Consider the following 22,222-nt stretch of genomic DNA (forward strand, 5'->3'; position numbering starts at 1 on the left):
TACCGGTAAGGAGACGGCTCATTTATCTCCAAGTACACCAATATCACTAAAATTGTAAATGTTTTTTTGTTGTTGCTGTGTTTTCTCTCAGTACATAGTAAGACATATAGTTATTGGGGCTTTAAAAATATGATTAGGGTAAATTGTACAGCCTTTTCCCACAATGATAATATTACATCAAAAGTCACCATAGTAACCAAATCATCATACCTAATTATTTTGTATTCCAGATTTTAAGTGCGGCCTTCAGTTTTCAAACAATCAAACACATTGTACATAAAACCTTCATGAGCGGAACATCGACCACAGCTTTTTGTTCCAGTCCAGAAACTGCTCCTTTTCTGAGCAAAGTTCATTCAAAATCCAAAAATCAAACGCTTAAGTGAAAACTATGTGATTTGTTTTGTGTGTGTTCCAGGCCTCTACTGTTTCCTGCTTGACTGGCGTCCTTCGTATTTAAAATAATAATTTCAACAAATTAGGAGCTCCGGTGCAAAGAAAATGTGAAAATCCCCCCAATCCAAACTGCCAAGGAATACGTAAGTAAAAGTGCGCCAAAAAAGCACTTGTAACAGAGACCTTTCCGATAATGTAGTTAAGGTAGAAATAAAAAAACTAACTTCACAAAACCGTGGAAGCGATTTAGAACGCATTGCGCAAATGTCCTACAATACCAGAAACAAGGGATGTACCCTTGTTTCTGGAATGTTGTGCTGTCTCAATTGCTTTATAATTTCCGGTTTTTCATCACTGCTATTTTGAAGAAAACCACCACAAGATTTAAAGATTTAACATGAAACGACGACGAAGTGGGCAACGAAGTCATTTTCTCTTTTATTTCTGCTAGGACCTCCCATTCAATTCTCGGTAAATTCATCACACACACCCCTCCAAAAAATCGTGCTACCTAAAATTTTCCTTTGTTGCAAAAATCACTTCTCCCACACTTACAGTAATCTACCAGAAATTCCAAAATTTTAACTGAGGAATCACTAAGCACCGGAAACAGTCTAGAGATGTACGACTGGACCTGTCACAACGTTGCTTCACCCGTTTGCATCAGATTACTTATGAACGCAGGCTGAAATCTAAAAAAACTATTGTTCTCACTTCTTGGACAAGCTGCACTGAATATGTGAGAGAGCTCAAGAGGATTTCCCAAGCTATAGTATTGCACTGACACATGATATGTTATGTCGGACAAGCTTTAATTAAGAGGAACGAGAGGATAAACATTTATGTTGGCATGTAGTAAACCTTTTCTGTTAGGAACAATTTATAAAAATACTCTAGGAACTGAAAGTTTTTCTAATTCATTACATACTGTAGTGTTGGTTCTGCACAATTTCCTTTGTGTAGCACACATTCAAGCTGATTAAGTAATGCATTTTGCACACAGAGGCAGTAAACAAATAGAAGACTGTCCAAACAAATGCATAAGTCATTGAGTGATTTAGGTAAGGATTATCACATGCCATTTGTGGTGAATCTGTCATTTGTTCTAACATGTGTTCCAATACAGCAGCGACACAGACCAGAACGGTGTACAAGGCATTCAGTGAGAAACTGGCTTTTCAATTCACACACAAACCATTATAATCACCACAATGAAGGTACTAGGAATGCACAGTGCTGATAGTAAATAATAAAGAGAGAGAGAACAGGGTCTTGCTCTTTAGCTACACTGCATTCAAATATTAGCCTATCATACATTTTCTGTAGCTTGTGTCCACATTTTCATCTTAAAAGCACAAAGAGGAGAGGCGAGAGCTGGTAAGTGGGGCGGTGCTTTGTAGTAGCAGACGTGAGCACTGAGTCTCGGGGGGATCGTTCATGGGAAGAGGGGTTCGAGGCAAGCGGAGAGGAAAAGAGCGTCACTGTCTTGCCATCTTTATGATTCACATCCTGAGAAGAATGTGATTCACAGAGCGCGCCACTGCCAGGAGCAGGCTGATGTGAGAAAATGTCAGAGGAAAGCCATAGACCCCTTCCTGGGACCTCCTGGGAATGACTAGTGAAACCATGTGCTGAAATCACAAAAATGATACTGTACATACAGAAACGGCTACAATTTTAAGTTCCAGACTGTGTAACAAAAAGCTTTCCTCCAAAGATCAGTGCTTGGCTTTTATCTACTTTATCATCAGTCTTAGACTCTCAGCTCTCTTGTCCTGGAATCATTGTGAGTCTCTTTCACACTCAGAAATCACACTTTTACACCACTGAATAAAGCCTAGCTGATTTGGAAGATACTTCAATATTGTTCTGTGTTTACATTTTATTCAGTCCCTGGGGTGTTAATCCCATTATGATGGCTCAATTCCACCCCAGCACAATCTGGCCACAACAATTTCTGCCTTAATTCAACTGGCAAAGCATTTTCTCTCTGCTCCACCTCATCTACTGTCTAGGCTCCTGGTGCTGAATGGCTCCCGAGGGAACGTCAGGTAGCCGATACACTAAACTAGTCCCCTCCTACTCTTCCTTTGGGATGAAACGTGTTGTACAGATGTATGTACTGTAATAATGCTTACAGCTCAAAATACCATTCTTTTTCAACATGATTCACATTCACAGAACCTAGATTTAAAGGTCTTAATAAGCTCCATATTAGGTTTATCTTATATGTCTTTGCATTGCTCGCTTTATATTAAAAGGACAAATTTTACTTTTTAAACAGCTACAAAAATGCTCTTTTTCAAAGTCTTTGGGTTATGGATCACAGTGACGTGATAATTTTTGAAGTTTTGTACTTCATAAAAAAACATGTATCTTATTTTCTGAAAGTAAAGTGTAAGAGCTACCAAGGCACACTGGCATATCTTTAACCACCTTCCAGTGTGCATGTATTCAGACTGTAGCTTTAGACTGTACATATACAACTTCTTCTTTAATGGTTTGTCATTTAGGTACATTGTAGTGTTTTCATTATCGGATTACCTGCTGTATTGTGCTAAATTCCCTTTGTTTATATCACTATACTCTTTTTAGCATTTTCAGACATTTTTCCACCTTCAGAACTCCATCAAATACAAGTTACCTTTGGATAAACAATAGCTAAATAAGTACAAAACAATAATATTGAGGAATTTAACAATAAAAATGTAGATAGTGTACATGTAGATAGTAGTGCTGTATGTAATGATTAACACTTATCTTCACATTATTCAGGATGACAACGTGGATTAGTTATGAGTTTGTGTTTATATGCTTGTAAGTGCTAAAATCTATGAAAAGGGGCATATGAGCCCCCTAGGCTTGTGCCTTACTGTTTCATATGGCATAATGGAGCTTGCTATGCCTAAATGCAGTGTACCCTGTTTAAAAACTCAGAAGAAGCAGCTTCAGAATAAAGAGATAATTTTTTAGATTCCCAATAATTCTGTGGTATCTCATTGTGGCAAACAGATTTATTTCAATGCTTTTCAACTAAAAGAGATAGTTGTTAAAAGAAAACGGTAAATTTGGTGTGGTTATAATGTATGCATTCTTTTTCCTTTTATCAAGGTTTCCTTGATATTTGCCCTTCCGCTCTCCAGAATGTCGCCTCCTGGTGCCAGAAACGTGTAACTGCAGACTGCTGCTTGGAGAGTTCCTGCTGGAGATCTCCCAATGTGGGAACAATGATCATGAATACGAGGATCATAGCATGTGTGCAGGTAGGTTTTTTTTAAATCCCACAACCATCTGCTTCCAAAGCCAAGAATCTGCTCACATGTGCCAAAGAAACATTTGTGTGTGTGAGGTATCTACTGCATGAAAGTCAAATACCACAGTTCCTGAGTAAAGGATGGTGGAATGTGATAGCTATTTTAACTTTATGGAAATTCAGATTCTGCAAGTCATTAGCCATTTTCCCTCGAAACACTTTGAATGAACTATTATGTGTGCTGAAGGTAAACGAAAATCTTATGTAAAACATATCATCCCAGTGTTCTGAGCTGGTATTGATGAAAAGTACGAGGTATGTGCCAATGAACAATTCTGGGTTAAATTCAGAGCTTGATATTAGGGTCTCTTAAAAACTTACAGTACTGTCTGAGTTTGTATCAATGTTACCTGCAGTTCCTGTAATCACAGAGCACACAGCACAGGAGTCAGCACAATGCTTCACTTGTTAGAACAGCTGGAATGTATTAAAAGATACCTTGTTCAGCTAGGGCTTTCTTTTCCCCTATGCAATTCTGAAAGAGCTTTTCCTGGCAGCAATCAAACATCCAAACAGTTTTTGCTAGGGCTCTCCTTACTGTCTCTTTAACTTCAAGACTAACCAGCATTCAGATGAAAATCAATCAATCTTATAATATGATAAATCAATCTTATTTTTTAATATAAAACAAAAAAGCATGTTTTAAATTGTCTTTGGAATTGTGTAATATTTGTATGTATGTCTAATACTTATAAGGTATTTATAATTTAAATGCCATTTTGATCAAGTATGTTATTTCCCAATAAGAGAGTTGACAAAAATATAAATCTGGTCTAATTGTACAATGTTAGTTTTCTGTGTTCTTTTCCTTATCACTCAACAAGGAAGCATTGTTTCAGATAAAATTGCACTTGCGCCACTCTGAATATTGAAGTGAGGAAATTCGAGCAGCGGGAGCGATTTTGCTTCTCTGAAACAGCAGATCCTTCTGTAACGAGCAAACTGATAGTGACCTCTAGTCCCACGTGGTCCTGCTGGAAACTCTCCCTCCAAAAACAGGTGAATGAATGGCAAAAGAGTTGTCTTTTAGGCGGATGCTGTCCAGATGTTGAAGGATTCCAGGGCACAAACAGATAGAAAAAATGACAAGTATTGAAAATGTATACGGGATCGTATGTCTTCCATGCAAAAAAGGTACCATGGGGGAAATTGAGTCTCTTCCCATTAATCATTATCACCATAATAATAATAATAAATTACATTTTTATAGCCTTTTTCATCTTAAAGGACCCCAAATCACTTTAAATACAGTATATACAGTAGGAGGAGATGCAATGAATTCCTTTCCAGTACCGAGCTGGTCCAGCTGAGCTTTGGGATCTAATAAGCTCAGGTTAAAAAGCAGTAACAAGGCTGCCGTTATCACCAGGCCCCAAAAATAAGATAACGGGGGTTGCTAAAAATGATCTCAGTGGGAGCATAAACAGAATCTGAAGGTTTTGTTCAGGTAACAATTGATATGAGACTCACAATGATGATGAGTATGGCACAGTCTTTCCCGGTTGTGAGCCCTTCTCTAAAAGGCACTGTTGCGCTTGGCTTTAGTATGGCGCCATTCGGGGACTTGGGAGATGTAGAATAAGTGGAGGAAACCCCAGAAAAAATTAACATCAATATTTAGCAGTTCATGCCTTTCGTTAGGAGAAATGCAGATACTTCTCAGCATTTAAAAAGGGTGACAAACAGAATTTCTCTGTTGTTTCTTTCATAAATTCAAAAATCAAATACAGTTACTTGAAAGGAAATGTCGTTTATCTGTATTCATTTTGTTAGAGACAGTGTCTGTATTCTGGGTGAAATTACAATGGATTATAGAGCAGGTTTTAGTCAGTGTGACAAGGATTTTACTGACAATTAATAAATATATTTATTTTACAAAAATACAAAGCACAAAGTGGGTGTTAAGGCAAACATTTATTTGCACTTAATAATTACGGTTTCCTTCATTCAAAGATTCTGCAAGAAACTGCTGTTAGAAGCAATTAGCATGCAGAACTAAGAATCATTTCATTTTCAAAATATGGAAAGAATATTTTGGCAACATTATCTTTCACAGGTCAGTCCCAAAGAGGCTTGAACTACCATGTACAACCACTTAAAGCAAATGCCTGATGTCAGATTTATCAAAATTGAAGACAAGGCTAACCGACAAACTTGTCAGTGCACAATGATTGGCACCATCTGTGTGGTATTAAATGCTTTTCTTTTTCATCATAGGATCAAGAGCTTTTTCATTGTTAAGATGCTGAGTTACCGCAGCATATTTCAGAAATTGCTAGATGAGGAGATACATAAGTATCCGAAGCAAAATAACAAAAAGCCGATGTCTCATGAGGGATGCCAGAGATACAACAAAATGGAAAAGAAATGTGAAATTATATACTGAGATGAATATTACTTTCACTAAACAAACTATATTTCAAGCAATACTACTAAATTAGCTTATATAATGAAATTTTTACTATTATTCATGGAAGTAACTAACAGATATGCATGCAAGATATACATTTCCTAAATAAAATGCCATCTTTCTCTTTCTTTAATTTTGAATGCCTGGCTGAAGTCAATAAATTATGTAGGCAGGCAATGTTTTAAAACATGAAAGCAGTGAAATAATGCATCTGATGGGACTGTAGACTGGGAGGTATACAAGAGAACATTCCCCAAAGTGACAGTGGGCCGGCTGTTTGTTTGGGAAACGCAGTGGGAGGGGTGGTCTCTGTGTTCATGGCCGTGGAAGAAAGGTTGTGCAACGGTCGGGACTGAAAGGTGGTGCAGTGGGAGTGAGTCCCCTGAAGTTGCCTGGTAAAGACTGACGAAGGTGAGCAGACAGCACCTGGGCAGTTTTGCTGTAGGACTCTGGTTGCTAGGAAAGAGAACCTACTCTGGGTGGCAGAGTGAGGGTGTGGATCAAAGAGCCGGGAGGAGCCTAAACACCCAACTGCTGATGGTGTAAAAGCTGAACTGGTGCCCAGATGCATTCAACACAGGATGGCCACTGTCACAGGGAAGATCTTGCTCAGACAGTACGAGATCCCAGTTCACTCCAGTATCAATGCAGACTTTGCAGACCCATGTATCCTTGGCTCTGACATGCTCTAGTCATCCCCTGCAGAGCTGAATCTATTGGTTTTCCATGTTGGTGAAGGGGGGGTGATCCCCTTGGTGACAGGGTGCGCTGCCCCATGGGGAACCCCAAGTCTCCCTGCAGGTGATGAAAGCAAAGGAACGCACCTGTCCTAGGTACCGCTATAACTGACATGGAGCGGCGCAAGACCAGGACCGGTCAGGACCAGCCCGTGAGGTAGACAATGACGCCCACAGTGTGCAACAGAGAGCAGGGCCGAGGTGGCGCAATGGACATTGTACCACACTTCTATATCTTGCAGTACACCTGTCCTTCTTTTGTACTGCTTCTGCATTAGTTTCAAATAATATGAAAATTACATGATAGTTATTATAAACTATCTGCCTTCTACCGGTTCTACCCTTTTGGTGATCACAAAAAGCCTGGGGTCACCTGGCCTTTCAGACCAGTTGTTGTACTTCTATCATTAGCTGTGCCACAATGCTCAAACCTCTCATTGTAAGTAGGCAACAGCACTGTGATGTGGGTAAGCAAACACACTAACAATAGAAGTACATCACAGGGCTATAACACATTTAAATCTGTTAGGGAAATAATGTTTTTAAATGCTGATGATGGTGCAACAAAGACATCAAATCTTGTGTTTGTGAGTGGGTCAGTTATCTCCTGATAGAACTGTGGAATAATGATCTGCGATTTACTGTTCACCCAAGATACTGACTTTACTAGGAGGCATTAGGCAGTGCTTGAGGAGGCTGATTCTTTCCTATGAAAGACTCGGTGCTCAGTTAGCTCAAGGTGACAAAACACTGGCATAGATACAGTATGTAGCTCACACCAGCGTGCCCAGTCCCATTACTGGCAGTTTATAAAGCAACCAACGACTGCTTATTCTTTCCAGCTGTTGCCTGGAGATGTAATGATGCATTCAGCCCAGCACATCAAGTTTAGCACAAATGTTTAATTTAAAACATTCTTTCTCTGTAATGGTATGAAAGGAAGCAGTCACATTAAACAATCTGACCATCAAACTGTAGGTCTTCCTTATAGCAGAAGAAAAAACAATATGTACCACTTGGGTGGTTGTCTCTTTCCACTCCTGAAGGCCTTGATATCAGTTTCATTGTCGTGATACACTGAGGGAAAGGAGTGCTTGATTTGTTTTATTAAGACTGTTACTGAATGTTACTGAGTGTTCAGTTGTACATTCTATTATCTTCGATTTCAAGAGAACAGCATGAAGGGCAAAATAAATATATAAAGATATTATTGAATCCACAAAGAAGTAGAACTTCCTTTGTCAGTAATGTAAATTTGTCTTATTTTTAATTAATTACTTCTCCACAAGATTAAAGCTGGATGCAAGAAATGTGTTCACATTGGCAACACAAACGGAGCCCAGCTGATCTGGTTGTTTTGTTTAATTCTGGTCATATCAACCGATATTTTATATTTTAAAATCATTCCATTCCTTGTGTGAGTCCTTCAGAAATCCTGCAGAACCGTGTAGAAAGATGATGATGTCCCGGCACTCCTATGCCTGTTTTAATTATGGGTGCTATTTCAAGCTCCCAGTCTTAGCCCAGAGGTTTGTTCTTCAGGACTATCCTGTCCTTCCTTAGGTCTCTGCCACCCTGCAATGTAACAGACTGCAAAATGTCTGCTCAGTATATCCTCCAGTTTTCCGATGATTGTGGACTGGAAACATCTCCTTTGGATCCTGCCAAAGTTTAAAATTAATTTAAACAACAGGGGAGACACAGATGAGCTGGAATGTGTAATGAAAGACTGCAAAGACAAAAACATTAAGCAAAGCTTGATTTTTGCAGAAAAGCAATGAAAGTCAAAAAGGTACAAATGGTACAGCAGGTTGAAAAACAAACAAACAAACAAATACAGTACAGTACAGTATATGTTTATCACTTTTCTCAGCCTTGTATTGGATCGGATCTGCGTTTTTGTGAGGGAACCTAGCAGCCATCCACATTGTAATTCATCATGTTGAAGACACTGCTGTGGTCGCTGCAGTCTGCAGCATGTACACTTGTCACTCCTGAACCCAGACTGTTCCTGAGGAGGGCAACAATCAAACAGCCATCTTCATAAGCCACCAGGTCCGTCAGAGAAGAGCTGAATCAAATCCCTTCGGGTGAGTTATCAAAAGATTTGTTTAGCAGTTGATTTCTTTAAACAGCCATCAGCTACTGAAAAATATAAAAGATGACTTAATCAGTGTAAATGTATCCGTAGTAAACCATGACCTAGAACATTAACTACTCCTACTCATGGATCTGAAATGAGAACACAGCATGTGCTTCACTAAAAAACGTAATGAACTGCTAATGAACCCCTACTGAAAAATAATGTTTAAACTAAACAAAAATTCTGAAGTGGTAATATACTGGAGCAAATTCTTTTCATAAACATTCTAAACTAACATCACTTGAACTCAATCAATATCAACAGTCTGTACATTTTTCCGCAACACTGTTTGGATCTATTCTGTATTTTTTGCTGCTGGTTACATTCCTGCTGAGTGAGTATTTTATCCTGTGAAAAATGTGACATTTCAGAAAAGGTTAAGATCATTACATCCGTGATACATCTGCAAAACAAAAGTGCAAGCTATAAATTATGCTGCCAACCTGCTGCTTTTGAAAGGTCCAAGCAATGTTTTTTTTCACCTGCAACAGACAGATTTCACTTTGTCTCTAACAAGGTTTCCTGTTGGTGTTCTTAACAAGGCCAGTTTCTGGGGTGTTGCTTGACACAAATGACATAGCCTTCGGAAGCAAGGTGAGAGTTATTTTGCCGCACTGAGAAGGAGGTTTGGGGAAAGGTTTTCTCCATGTTGACTTACAACATGCTATGGTCTTTTACTGCTTTTATGATGTGCCGGTGAAGCACACAGTTCGTGTTTCAAGCAGATAGAATTTGGCTTGAGAAATAATTTAGGATACTGGCAACTTCAGATATTATGACATGTTTAAATTCCATTTTTTACACAGTAATTGTGAAGAACAGCTCCTGTTTAGAACAGTCAGTACTACCCAAAGATGTAATTACAGAGCTAAGGGCAGGTTAACCTTGACAATGTCATTTTTTGGACAAAACCCAAAGAGATGTCTCTGCAGATGGAAAACTGTTTTGGTAAAATTGTATCTAGTCACAAACATCCCTAGTTGTATTGACTATGGGAAATGTTGCTCTGGCAGTGGTGTTTGTTCACTCTGGGTTTATAATGTTGCCAAAAATGTTTTCAAGGTTGCTTCAACAGACCCTCACCTTTGAGCTTTCAGAGGCTTAGAAAGTCCCATCACACCACAGACATTTTTACACAAAACAGTACAGCCTACCAAAAAAACTCAAATCAAGCTCCTCATAAAAGGACTTAAGAAATAACGTGGATGGAATGTGCCTTTTTGAAGCTTTATAGGTCTCTTGAGGCCTGCTCAAATAAAGTCTTTCTGGCTCAGGAATGGAGACTTACAAATCAGTTTCCAGCCTCTCTCTTCCTGTGCCGACCTACTGGAGTCGGCTATTATTGTTGGCAGCCTGCCTTTGGAAGAGATTTCCCTCCCTGAGTGGGGGAAATGCTGATGACATGTGACACCTTCTGCGAGGTCCTTGGAAAAGATGATCCAGCCCTAGTTTCTGCCTCCTGCAAGTGCACAAGTCACTGCCGGCTCATCGTTCACTCATCATGTGTGAGATGCACCGTTTCCACCACAGGACTCCCCCTGCAAACTCAGCTATCAGTGTGAGTTTAATGTCGCATGCTGATATGCAACACGGGCAAAATCTGATCTGCATCTTTTAAACTTGTTGCTCAACCAGCACAGTTTATACATCTGTTAGAGTTTATGTTTATAGGTTTTGTTTTCAAACTGTCATGAAATTCATTCTCAGAACGAGTGGAAAAAACTTTTAATTTTAGCGATAAGCTTTGTTGATCTCACTGCTAGTGCGTGAACACAGAATAGCAACAGCTGACACAACAGTTTAAGAAAACATGAAGTTGTGCTTTAGCACCTGCCTGACAGGAGTGTGTCTGAACACTCTTTGTTGGTTTTGCATTTGCATTTTTCATTGCATATGTGACTTTAAAATATTTCTGATGGATCTTGGATGTTAATTAAAAAATCTGGCGTACTGTTTTTAAAACATACAGTGTGTGATTATTAGGGCCCATTTGCATAATATGGATTTCTGTTTCATATAAATATACACATCTTAAAATTGTACAGCTGCTTTGACATAACTCAGAAATAGAATGAATAAATGATATTCTAAAAATTAACAATCATATTTTTTACTTGAATCTCTTATTGTGAAGCTGAACCTTTCAAAGCTTTTACCAGACAGCTGTCAGCTTGTCACTAGAAAACAAAATGCAAAATGTGCTAATCTGTGATGAAAGCATGCAAAAATAGTACAAAGCACTTTCTCTCTGACAAATTAATCACTCGAGATACCTGCTGTATGTTATTACACATCTTTTACAGACTAATACCCACCAATCATAAGGTACAGTAGTCACCTTGCCACCTGAAGCCTAAATATTTTCTTTTATTTTTCCATATAAAACGAAATTCATGTTTGTATCTCTCTCTCTATATAAACAGGACCAGTTTTCTTTGATATATTCCAACTCCAAGTCCTGTGCTGGGAGATGTATGCTGCAAAGTTAAACATCCCGATAGGGAATACATTGCATTTGAAGAAATGCAAGCAAGTGCAATCTGTACTGTATCTTGAGACCCAAGGCTACGTGAATATTAAACAAATGAATATTGTGCCACTAACTCTTTTGATTTGCAAAATTGATTTTAAATTTGTGGGCAGTACAGTGGTCAGCATTGCTGCCTCACAGTGCCGGGGCCCTGGGTTCGATTTCTGGGGTGCTCTCTATGTGGAGTTTGTATGTGGGTTTCTTCCACTACCCAAAGACATGCTGGGAGGTTAACTGGCCCTGATGTGAGCATGTGTATCTGTGTGTGCCCTGTGATGGACTGGCACCCCATACACCCATTTCTTGCTGGATTCGACACCGGCTCCCCCATAATCCTGTACTGGATTAAGTGATTAGGAATGTGGAGTGACAGATTTCGAATTGCATGTACAGCAGGTTTTGATTAAAAATGTTTTTTTATCAATGGTGAATGAAAGCTCCAGTGGTTCGAACTGTAAAAAAATTTATGAAAAAAAATCCCCTTTGAAAATCAGTTTTCTTGATAACAGTAATAGTGGAACTTCCGAATACCCTTGACTGACACCACTTATGAGCTCAGACTTAAAGTTTTGTATGACTAAAGTGCTAAAACCACTGCAAACTACTGGAAAATGACAGCTACACTGAGCACCTCTGTGTTACAGGAGGCTGTACTCCTGTTACCTGTAAAGCACAGGATTAGGATTATTTAGGAGGAAAAGTACTATGTAAATGCATATGGATTTAATAGATTTTACACCTGGGTTCCAGTGCCCAGAAAAAGAACCTGTTCTTCTAAGCAGTGATTTGGATCAAGATAGTAAGTTGCCAATGAAAAGCTGGAAATATGGTTTGCCAGTTCATTTCCATTCTGACGTTTTTATATTCTCCACATTTCAGCACCTGCACTTTAAAAGAAAATTCACTTTAGACTTATGGGTAAAAAGCAAATTCCTTTTTTTAGATCCAAGCAGTACAACCTCAGATTAAATTATGAAAAGCTATAAGGAAAAAGTCCAGAGCCACTGTTCAGCCATTAAAGCTTAAATCGATTAAAAAAAAACATTTCAAGACAGGTTGTCCCTTTAGGACATAATAATGTGAAAAAGTAGATGGTAGCTACTGTGGTGGTAGGACAGTTAACTGGTTCAGTTGAGATTCACTACTGGATATCTAACACTTACAGATGAGTTTCTATTTGTAGTCCATACAGTACGTGTCACCCACAAGGGTTCAACATCAGAGCGATCTCTTCTGCAAAAAAACTGATTAGAAACAGAACGCATTGTAGAAATTCAGATGGAGAGAAAAACTTAATATACTAAAGAGAGCTAATATACTAAAGTATAAAGCTTTTGTATATAAAAACAATATGTCAAATAAAAAATCACATTTAAAGTACATGAGTATCTTATTTCGCAAAACTAAGATATATCACATTAAATTCACATTACTGTAGGGAAACATTTGCAGCAGTAGAACTATGTTCATTCTACCTTATGCATAAGATCCTCTGTATTATGGATCAGCTGTGAAGTGCCATTACACTGAACCTACTTTGTGTAAAACCAGTGAGTGTATCGTCACTCATGGCTTTCTCTTGTATACATTTCCATGCAAAATGCACAGGATTTTGAATATATTTTCTATTAATAATTTTTCATAGTGAGTGCTAAAAACCATGAGATTTCATTTCATGGCCGCAGGACTTTGACAACGCAAAAAAACCTGGAGCCTCATGGGTAATCCATCATACTTGGCCTGTATGGTAATTGCTGCAAAAGATGTTCGACTCCTAATACCGCAAAGCAGCTGTGCTCTCTTCTAAAACTTCCTTAAGTCATTAATCAGGTGTCGTATTTTAATAAAATTACATGGGGCAAAAATTTGGAGAAACTCGTATTTTATTTTCTTGGTTTAATAATCTTGAAAAAATGACAACATACTTTACAGAATCCCACTATTTTAGCTTCACATGTTTTCAATTGCAGTTTCATATGATTTAAATTTGTGATCAGGGCCCTTAAGTAATAACTGCAGCTGAAGCCAGTCGCATCACACAGACTAACCCACAGTACTTAAGCATAACCCAACATTCCTAAGACTGTCTTATAGGAGTTTGCTTGAAGTTTCAACAAACAAATATGTGAAACCGTGCTTTCTTTTCATACTACTTACAGTAGTTACAGTATGTGTGTGTGTCTATAGGCAGGTAAATCATTCTGAAATTGTGGAAAAGTTTGATGAAGTGTAGTAAAACAAGCTGGAAACTACGGGCAAACACAGAAAGCCAGTGTGAAGTTTGGTTTATAGTATGTGTGGAAAGGCATGAAAAATCTGGAGTGCAAACTACCTGTAAATGTGGGATGTGGAACTTCATTCCTGCAGGCCAGGTCCTTCAAATGATTAAAACTAAAACACGTGATTGGATATCGTATCCAAACACCAAGCTCAATGCAGTAGCTAGGATAAAAAGATAAGAGGTGGTTTAAAAGTCAAAAGCCCCTCCATCCCTCAAGAAATGGAGTTGTATGTGCCTGATTTAGAGAATGATAATGTAAATATCAGAACAAAAACTATTACTGAGCACAGTTTTCACATTTTGGTGTTTTAAAGCTTTCAGTCATGACATCCAGAAGCATAAATTAATATTTGTCACATGCACAACCAGCTCCACACATTCAAAGCAAAAAACAAAAGTAAAGAAGTAAATAGGTACTTAATATGAAAGACAAATGGAAACATCATGATTGCACCCTTTACAGTGGAAAATGTAAATTAATTTAAGTGAACAAAAATTACCTTAACTTTAGTTGAGTGGCCTCTATTTGTGTGCAATAATACTGTCTCTCATGATTTCAGAATAAAGACTTCTGTCTCTGCAAGGTTCATTAGTCAGGTTGGGAATTTTAAGCGAAGACTCAACTATTAAGACAAAGGACCTTTGAAACAAGTCAGGGAAAAGCACAGATCAGGAGAAGGGCACAAACATATCCTTGAGAAAAAAAGTTTCTGAATATCCTTGAGAGCCCAGTCTGCTCAGTAATCAAGACATGGAAGGTGCCTCACACCACCCAGATACTCCATGGAAGAAAGATGGAAGAAAAGAATAGAAAATCCATCTCATATCCCACAGGGAGTTTATAACAAATCATATCAGTGATCCTGCAAAAATGTAGCAAAAGGTGTTGCGGTCAGATGAGAGAATATTTGGAATGTTTTGGTTGAAATGCCATATATTATGTTTAGAGCAGTCCCTACACAGCTCTTCTCCCAGTCAGGCCCACCCCTGAGTCAAGCATGCTAGTGGCAGGTTCATGCAATGAGCAGAGACTGGGAAATCAATTGGGGTTAAAGGAATAATGGATGGAGAAAAGTACAGGCAAATGCTAGAGGAAAACCTGTTTCAGTCTGCTCAAGACTGAATCAAAAGTATATTAAAACTGAGGCAAAACGTTACCTTTCAGTATGACAATGATTTGAAATGCAAGGGCAGAGCTACATTGGGAAGCTCGTCGAAGTCCTGAGCTGAATCCATTTGATAGTGCGGAAAGATTTGAAAGCTGGTGTCCATAAGTGATCCCTGAGAGAGCAAACCTGTCAAACAGTACAGGAAGTAATTGCATCAAGCCAGTATGTAAAGCTGGTAGAGGCTTATCTAAAAGGATTTGTGGTTCTAATTGCTGCCAAAGACACCCCCACCTAACATATTGGGGTAATGGGTCTGAATATTTATTCAATTTGTCATTTATTTTCATCTCACTTTTTTGTTGACATTAACTGCAAATTATCACACCCTTATAAGACTTCAGTCTGAGACATTTTGAGATTTTTGACTAAATTATTAAGTTTAAAAAATATGTGTGCATCATTTTATGTCCCCATAGGACATACAGTATACAGACAGAAACACCTACAGTTCAAGCTTTAAATTTAAATTGCAAAGGTTAGCTTGGCTGTTTAACCTGTACTGTTATATCATATCACAGTCTTATATCTCCTCATTTTAATGATATGGTGGAGTTAAAACTATAGTCTTCAGCAATAATATAAAAAGTAGCAGTTTTTGGCAAGCACACAATTACAAATGTGGATATCCCAATGTTGATTGTTAAGAGAAGTGTAGATTACAGAGTGAAAATGATCAGATTGAAGTCAGAGTCTGAGGAAATTGTTCAGTTTCGTTTAATTGTATGTAAATTATGTGATAAAAATGACATTTTAGTAGAATTTCGTGAATCCCTTTGAAAAAATATTTCAGTCTTTTTTACTTTTTTAAAATTAGCTTCATGTACATCTTGGGACAGACTAATACACATAATAAAACAACAAAATACAACTACAGTATATCTTCTAATTAATATTTCACCTTATATTGTCTAATTAATATTTCACCTTATGAAACAAATTTGTTGAAGCTACAATATTGTGTGGTGAATGTTTAAGTTTTGACATATTTATACATCTTTTAACATCCATGTCTAAAACAAAGAAGCAGAGTAGCCCAGTTCAACATTCAAAAGGGTGGTAAGAAAAAGATACAAAATGTTTAACAAATGTGGCCGCCTGGTAATATCAGTACTGTATCCAACTGGTGAGTACCAGTGTCTCCCCTGAAATGAAATTTCACAGAAAAGAGGGAGAGGGGACCCCACCACCTCTCTCTCTCATGTCAGGGACTGGCCTGAACAGAAAACTGTAAAAGCTTGACGAATCGCTTTCATTACATCCACGCTTTGATGTGAGGGTCGCTGGCAGATGAATAGATTTCTACTGTCCGAGTGCTGAAATGATGGCTGTCAGGCCTCCATGTCTCCTGCTCTCCAGGCCCTTCGTAATTGGCAGGATCCCAGAAGACACCTCCCTGATGACTGCGAAGCTCCAGTGTGGTTCATCAAAGCATCCTGCTTGTCGCAGCTTGTTTTCTCTCACGGCACCTCTTCGACACATAGAGTTTTAACAGCAGAACCTGCCCGAGTCCCCCCACCAACCCCCCAGGCTGCTCCGTTGCCTTGGCAGCTGGGTGGAACGTGTCCACCAGAGTACAAATACCCCTCGTTAGTGAAACACTACCCAGAGCCTGCAGTAAAATGGTCACACTACCAATTTTGTATTTGTGCAACCAGTCACCTGAGTGACCACAGTTTGAGAGATTCGTATTTGCAAATAATACATAAAACCCATTTACACATATACAGTGCCTTGCAAAAGTATTCAGACCCCTGCACAGCTCTCACCTGTTGCTTTAAAGATTTGTGTATATAATATCTGTTATATATACAACCTACTCCACAATGTCAGAGAAATTAAATAAAAGAAACACACGTAAATAATATGATAGAAAAATGAAAAGGGTATACTTGCATTAGTATTAAAACTCCTTGTATAATTCTGAAAATTCTTAATTTTAAAAAATTAGGAATTACCTGTAGACTACTCAACAGCCCAAACTTTGTGTTTTTCCTTTCTATTGTTCAGTGTGGAATAGACTGTGTTTGATCTTTAATTAATTTAAATGCATAATATTGTCTTAACAAGCCATACAATTAGTTGAGTTGCCTCTTTGTGCAAAAGTAGTGGTTCTTTTAGTTTCAGATTAAAAACAAATGTCTATGTTAGATTCCTTAGTTAGGTAGTGAACGTAAAGCAACTGGGTCAATTGGGTAAAATCATTGAAATGTTATGAAATATTATGTTAATACATTTCCTTTTCTTCTTCTAAAAGTTTCCCATTTTTATCTCTGAGACACTTTGCTTCAGCCCTATGTTTCCTTTCGGTGTGGTTATGCTGGAAAACATTTCATTATTCATTTGGTTGAATATTGCCACTCCATTGCAATCTTCTGTTCTGTCTCTCTCTTGGTCTTTCTGACAGCTTTTATTTTATTTGTTCTTCTGAATCATTTTATGGCTTTTCTTTAAAGGACCTTGCTCTTTTTTTGTTATTTTTTGTGTTTTCTGTCTTTGGATCCATCCAGTTCTAACTGCTTGATAGAAATTCTGGGTCACTGGAGAGCTGGAGTCTGTCTGGGCAAGCAATGGGTGTGGGCCAAGATTCACCCTGGATGGGACACCAGTCCATCACGGGGCACAGATGCCACCACCAGACACCAGGGCCAATTTCCCACAAGCCAATTAGCCTTCCATATGTCTTTTGGCTGTGGGAAGAAACCAGAGCACCCAGAGGAAACACACAGAAACATGGGGCGAACACATAGACTCCACACAGACAGTACCCCAGGCCAGGGATTGAACCCAGAACCCAGCTCTGCAAGGCAGCAATGCTTACCTGTGACCGTGCTGCTCCTACGTATGAGTATTTATGGTTGTATAAAATAGTGATTTCCCTTGATGACACTTTCAAGGCACATCATACCATGTGCTGTATAAACATCGAGACAAGGATTTTTATTGCTTTTCTCAAGGAAACAATTTAAATCATATGGCTCAGATTCTTTTGGCTCCTACGTCTGAGAAAAGGCCTTGATATAAAAAAATATGATCCTGCTGGAACCCCACTGTGCTACGACTGTACTTTCAGAAGTCTCCAGCTGTTCTGAACAGGTGTTTGAGTGATTTTGTGCTGGACTGGTGAACTTGTTTAACTAAACTCCAAGCAGGCAATTCAAGTTCTTTTAAATCCCCAACAAACCTGACAAAATTACTGTGCAAAGCATTGATCATTCTTGTTTAGTGAAAATCCTGAAAGGTCCTCCTCTGTTGAAAATCACACAACACTCTGTCTGAAAGAGGTCTGGAGACGTGGGCATGCATGACATGTATTTATGAATGGAAACACGTTTCACCTCAGCCTTCCAGAGCTGAAGTCAATGAAATCTCAGAATTATGGGGCACCAGGGCCAATTAGGAGTGTTTATTCTGTGTGTACAAACTCCAGGCTCAGGAAAGTTTCCTTCAGGCTAATGTGGAAAGTGCTGTTATGACATTCACAGAATCCTGCTATGCTCAATGCTCAATGAAATGTTTATAATAAGTTAAACTTTTTTTTGGTGGTAATAATAACAGTCTGTGGTATGCAATGATTGTCCTGATCCAATTAAAATTTTACCATTTCTTTGCATCGTGGCTCAAAACAATCAAAACATTACTCACACTCATCACTCTCCAAAACAGTTCTGTCTTTGGCAACACGTTCTCGGCTCTGTCCCAGTATTCAAACCATTAACAATCACAAAGCAAAGTACAGGTTTCTGGCATAATAAATTATATCCAGTTTATACAACAATGAATAGATCGAAACCAGGCTAGTTAAAAATGAGGCACCATAAATAATGACCCTTTACTTTCATAAGGCTCTTGTAAAATGTAGGAATAATGGTAGAGAATTAGCTGTAACATGTGAGACAGTAGTGGTGAGAGACAGAAACGCGTACTGGGTGCCAGTGTCTACTGAGCCTGCTGGCCTGTCTGCTGGAACCAGCAGAGGTGAGAGGTCTTCAGTGGGGGTCATACTGAACTAAAGCACTCATGCAATATAAAAACTTTGGATGGAACTCACCTTTAGACTCTGTATACAGTGGGACATGTGCTCTCTAAGAACTAATCTTGTGAAATACTTGAGCAAGTACCTAGTCCTGCTGTCACCTAAAGAAGCTGAAATTGTATTTTACAGATTCAAGAGATATTTTCATGTTTATAGAGGGGGGAGGGTGGTGAAGATATCTAGAAATATGAAAAACCTCAGCTCACACCATACCAAGTCATTCCTATTTGTTTGCACAGGTATAGAGTAAGACTAAATCCTTATACAGGAACATTGAATACTCTAGAAAGATTCATAGCCAGTGAAACGAATCTGCAGTCACATGTTCTTCATGTTCTTTCATGCTTCTGTGCAGCTTGGCTATGAGTGACCAAAGGCTTGGCCAGTTCCAATTGCTTTCTTATTGATGGCATTGAGATGACCTCAGAGATATTCTCCTGGACTCGTGTCAGGGGAAAAAAGCTGGCCATGGGAAGATCTCAGTATTGTTGTGACTTTGGAATTTTAGCACAGTGTGGTGTCGTGTGGTGCTGCTGGAAAATTGAAACTTACAGACTATGATTTTGCAGGACCAGAACAACTTTTGGTTCAATGACTTCATGTCTGTTTTACAGACATTTTTAAAACAAATCAGCCAAACTTTTTCATAGTATTTTCATAGTGCTGATGTCTCATCTGTACATACACTGTACTTTACAAAAGCATGACACTTTTTATCATTTCAGACGCTGTCACGTTTTGCCTACATTGTAAAGGGGAAGTGGAAAAGTTTTTGGCCTCTCCCTGAACTGCACTTTGATTGCTTGTTTCCTTCGGCCTGTAAATGCTGTATGTATGGTTTATGCTGCACAGTGGAGGAATAAAGATCTGTTTACAGCGACAGTATGAGGCAGGCTGTCAGGAGCTGGGTTCTGCGGCTGGTCGGAGACGTTGGCACCAGTTCTAATTGTGGCCTTTGATTTATAGCTTGTCAGGCTTGTCATTGCAGGGAGTCGCCTGGCAACATCCTCTGCCGCCAGCAAGGGGCAGAGGTTTGAAAACGAACACTGCTTCCTCACGGAGTCCCCCATATCCTTCCCCTGTCCAGAGCTGAAAGGCTTTCGTGGACAGAAATAAATACATTTTTTTAAACCTCTGAAAAGCCCTCTTTCAGAAACCCTTTGCAGTTGTTACTATTGGCAAAAGTATAACAACCACAGGTTCTACTCTCAGCCAGCTCTTCAGCTGAGCAGAAGGCACTGATTGTGATGGCTGAGATTTCAGCCTTCACTCCCTGGCATGCTGGCTACTGTCTGTCTAACGCCAGTGTATGGGGAATGGGGTTTTCTTTCTTTTTTTCCGCTTTCCAAGTTTCCTTTCTGTGCTTAGTAATGATAACAATAGGAGAGCTACCTCAGGGCCCTGTGTCTGATAAACACTCTGCTGATGCTTTCCACAGTCACTTTATCCAGTTCTTACTGGATAATAACACTGGTTATTATCTTTAGTTTCCAAATGAGAGCCCTTATACAGTACCATCTGAACATGACTGTTGTTCTAAAACCATTTCTGCTGTTGTAATTACTTCTACTGATTAATACTGGACTTTTCTGTCCAAATGAAAGACAGTTTACTAATAGGACAGATGGAGGAGTTTGGGAAGGTTGGTACATGAAGAACGCTGATGTTTATTATTGGTTTTGAAATGAACATTTATGGCTGAGAATTAACACTGTGAACAGGGCACTTTGAAACAGTCTACCCCAGCAAAACATCACAAAGAAAGGGGTATTTTTAAATAAAGTTCTTATTTTATTTATAACTAATCATCACACTAGTTCTCAAATACAGGGTCCTTGTCTTAAATTCCATTCATCTATACCTTTTATGGAATCATTTTGTTTCAATCCTTTCTTTTACTTTTCTGTTTTTGTGTGCATGTGAAATCGCTGTAGATGATCATGGTGTTCATTTTAGATAAGGACAAACACCAGTTCTCCTGGCTATGAATATGGGCCTCTTGTAAATGGTTCTATCCCAGCATCCACTGAGCTAAGGCCTCTCCACCATCACCAGTGTCACTGCCAAATCAGCAGCTCTTCAGCAGAGTTCCAGCTACCTCATCCACATGGCGAAGGCAGACTATCTGACTTTAAGGTAGTTTAGTGCTTTTTTCTCTATTTTAGATAGATTTCAAATGCTAACATTGTAATATTCAATATTATGCATTGTAGAGTATGGATACCAGCTTGGTTGCCTATTTTGGAGGTTCTGACCTCCTTCATGTGCACAACCAACTTGTTGTTACACAAAGCAAGATGGTTCAAGCCCAACATATCACTAAATTGATGGAGTTTGTAACTGCAGAACTTCCTCTAAGCACTTAGACTGCTGCACTGATTTCAACAACATTGATCACAATCATGACTCCCTTGTGCTTGTATTACAAGGGGATTCCACAGAAAAAAAATAAAAAAATGTGTTGGGGAAAAGTCAGCATGAAGAATTTATGCTATATGTGAAGCTGTGGGCTTAGAGTGCAGCTTTTCACATCTTAAATAAATTTCCCACAGCTGTCAGAATTGCAAGACTCCCAATCACCATCATAAAGGTCCTCATAAACACCTCAGGGGATAAATCAAGAGATTCCACATTTGAAATAGTTGTTTTTGTCAGTTTTCTTTTGGGAAAACTGGAAAATGGATTGCTTATTTCTACTTCACTAAAAATATGTGCAAAACTTATATAGATTGTCTCTTTTTTAGAAACTGGCAATTCACAAGGCCTAATTAAACATCCCCATTGTTAAAGAAATTTATTAATTTCTTTATTTTGCATTTGGATTAAATGTATTGACTTATGTTGTGTTACTCACTTGTGTTCTCCATTTGTGTGAGCCTGGAGACCAGGGATTTTATGTGGAATGGTTTCAGTGCTGACAATTGAAAAGGATCTTTGTCTCCTCGGTTTGGGAAAGCTCTGTAAACTAAGTTGGGAACTGGATTCTGTTGTTTTCTTGCCAGCACTCTCTGGGGCCTGACAGCTCTGAGGCTGAGCTGATCTGGAGTGGTGAGTGAGTCAGTGGCAGCATCAAGGAGCAGGCCCCTTCACAGCCTGCCAAAGCTAGCGACAGGCTCCCAGCTGGGGGTTCATTCTCACTGGGGGCAGATGGGAATAACAGATGTTGGTGATATGTACTAAAGCTGTTAACCTTCTCTGGGTGAAGAGATA

The 22,222-nt window shown here is 38.8% G+C and overlaps 1 protein-coding gene across 1 annotated transcript in view; it reads left to right on the forward strand.

Moving 5' to 3' along the window:
• The window catches only part of cibar2 (CBY1 interacting BAR domain containing 2), a 33,864-nt gene that overhangs the window by 1,688 nt on the left and 9,954 nt on the right, over positions 1-22,222 (forward strand). Inside the window, exons 2-4 of the mRNA XM_069181334.1 lie at positions 419-539; positions 3,508-3,659; positions 8,730-8,946. The gene's annotated coding sequence lies outside the window, so the exon portion shown is untranslated. The remainder of the gene's footprint in view (positions 1-418; positions 540-3,507; positions 3,660-8,729; positions 8,947-22,222) is intronic.

This window comes from Lepisosteus oculatus, chromosome 20 (genome assembly GCF_040954835.1).
Source record: "Lepisosteus oculatus isolate fLepOcu1 chromosome 20, fLepOcu1.hap2, whole genome shotgun sequence".
NCBI lineage: Eukaryota > Metazoa > Chordata > Actinopteri > Semionotiformes > Lepisosteidae > Lepisosteus > Lepisosteus oculatus.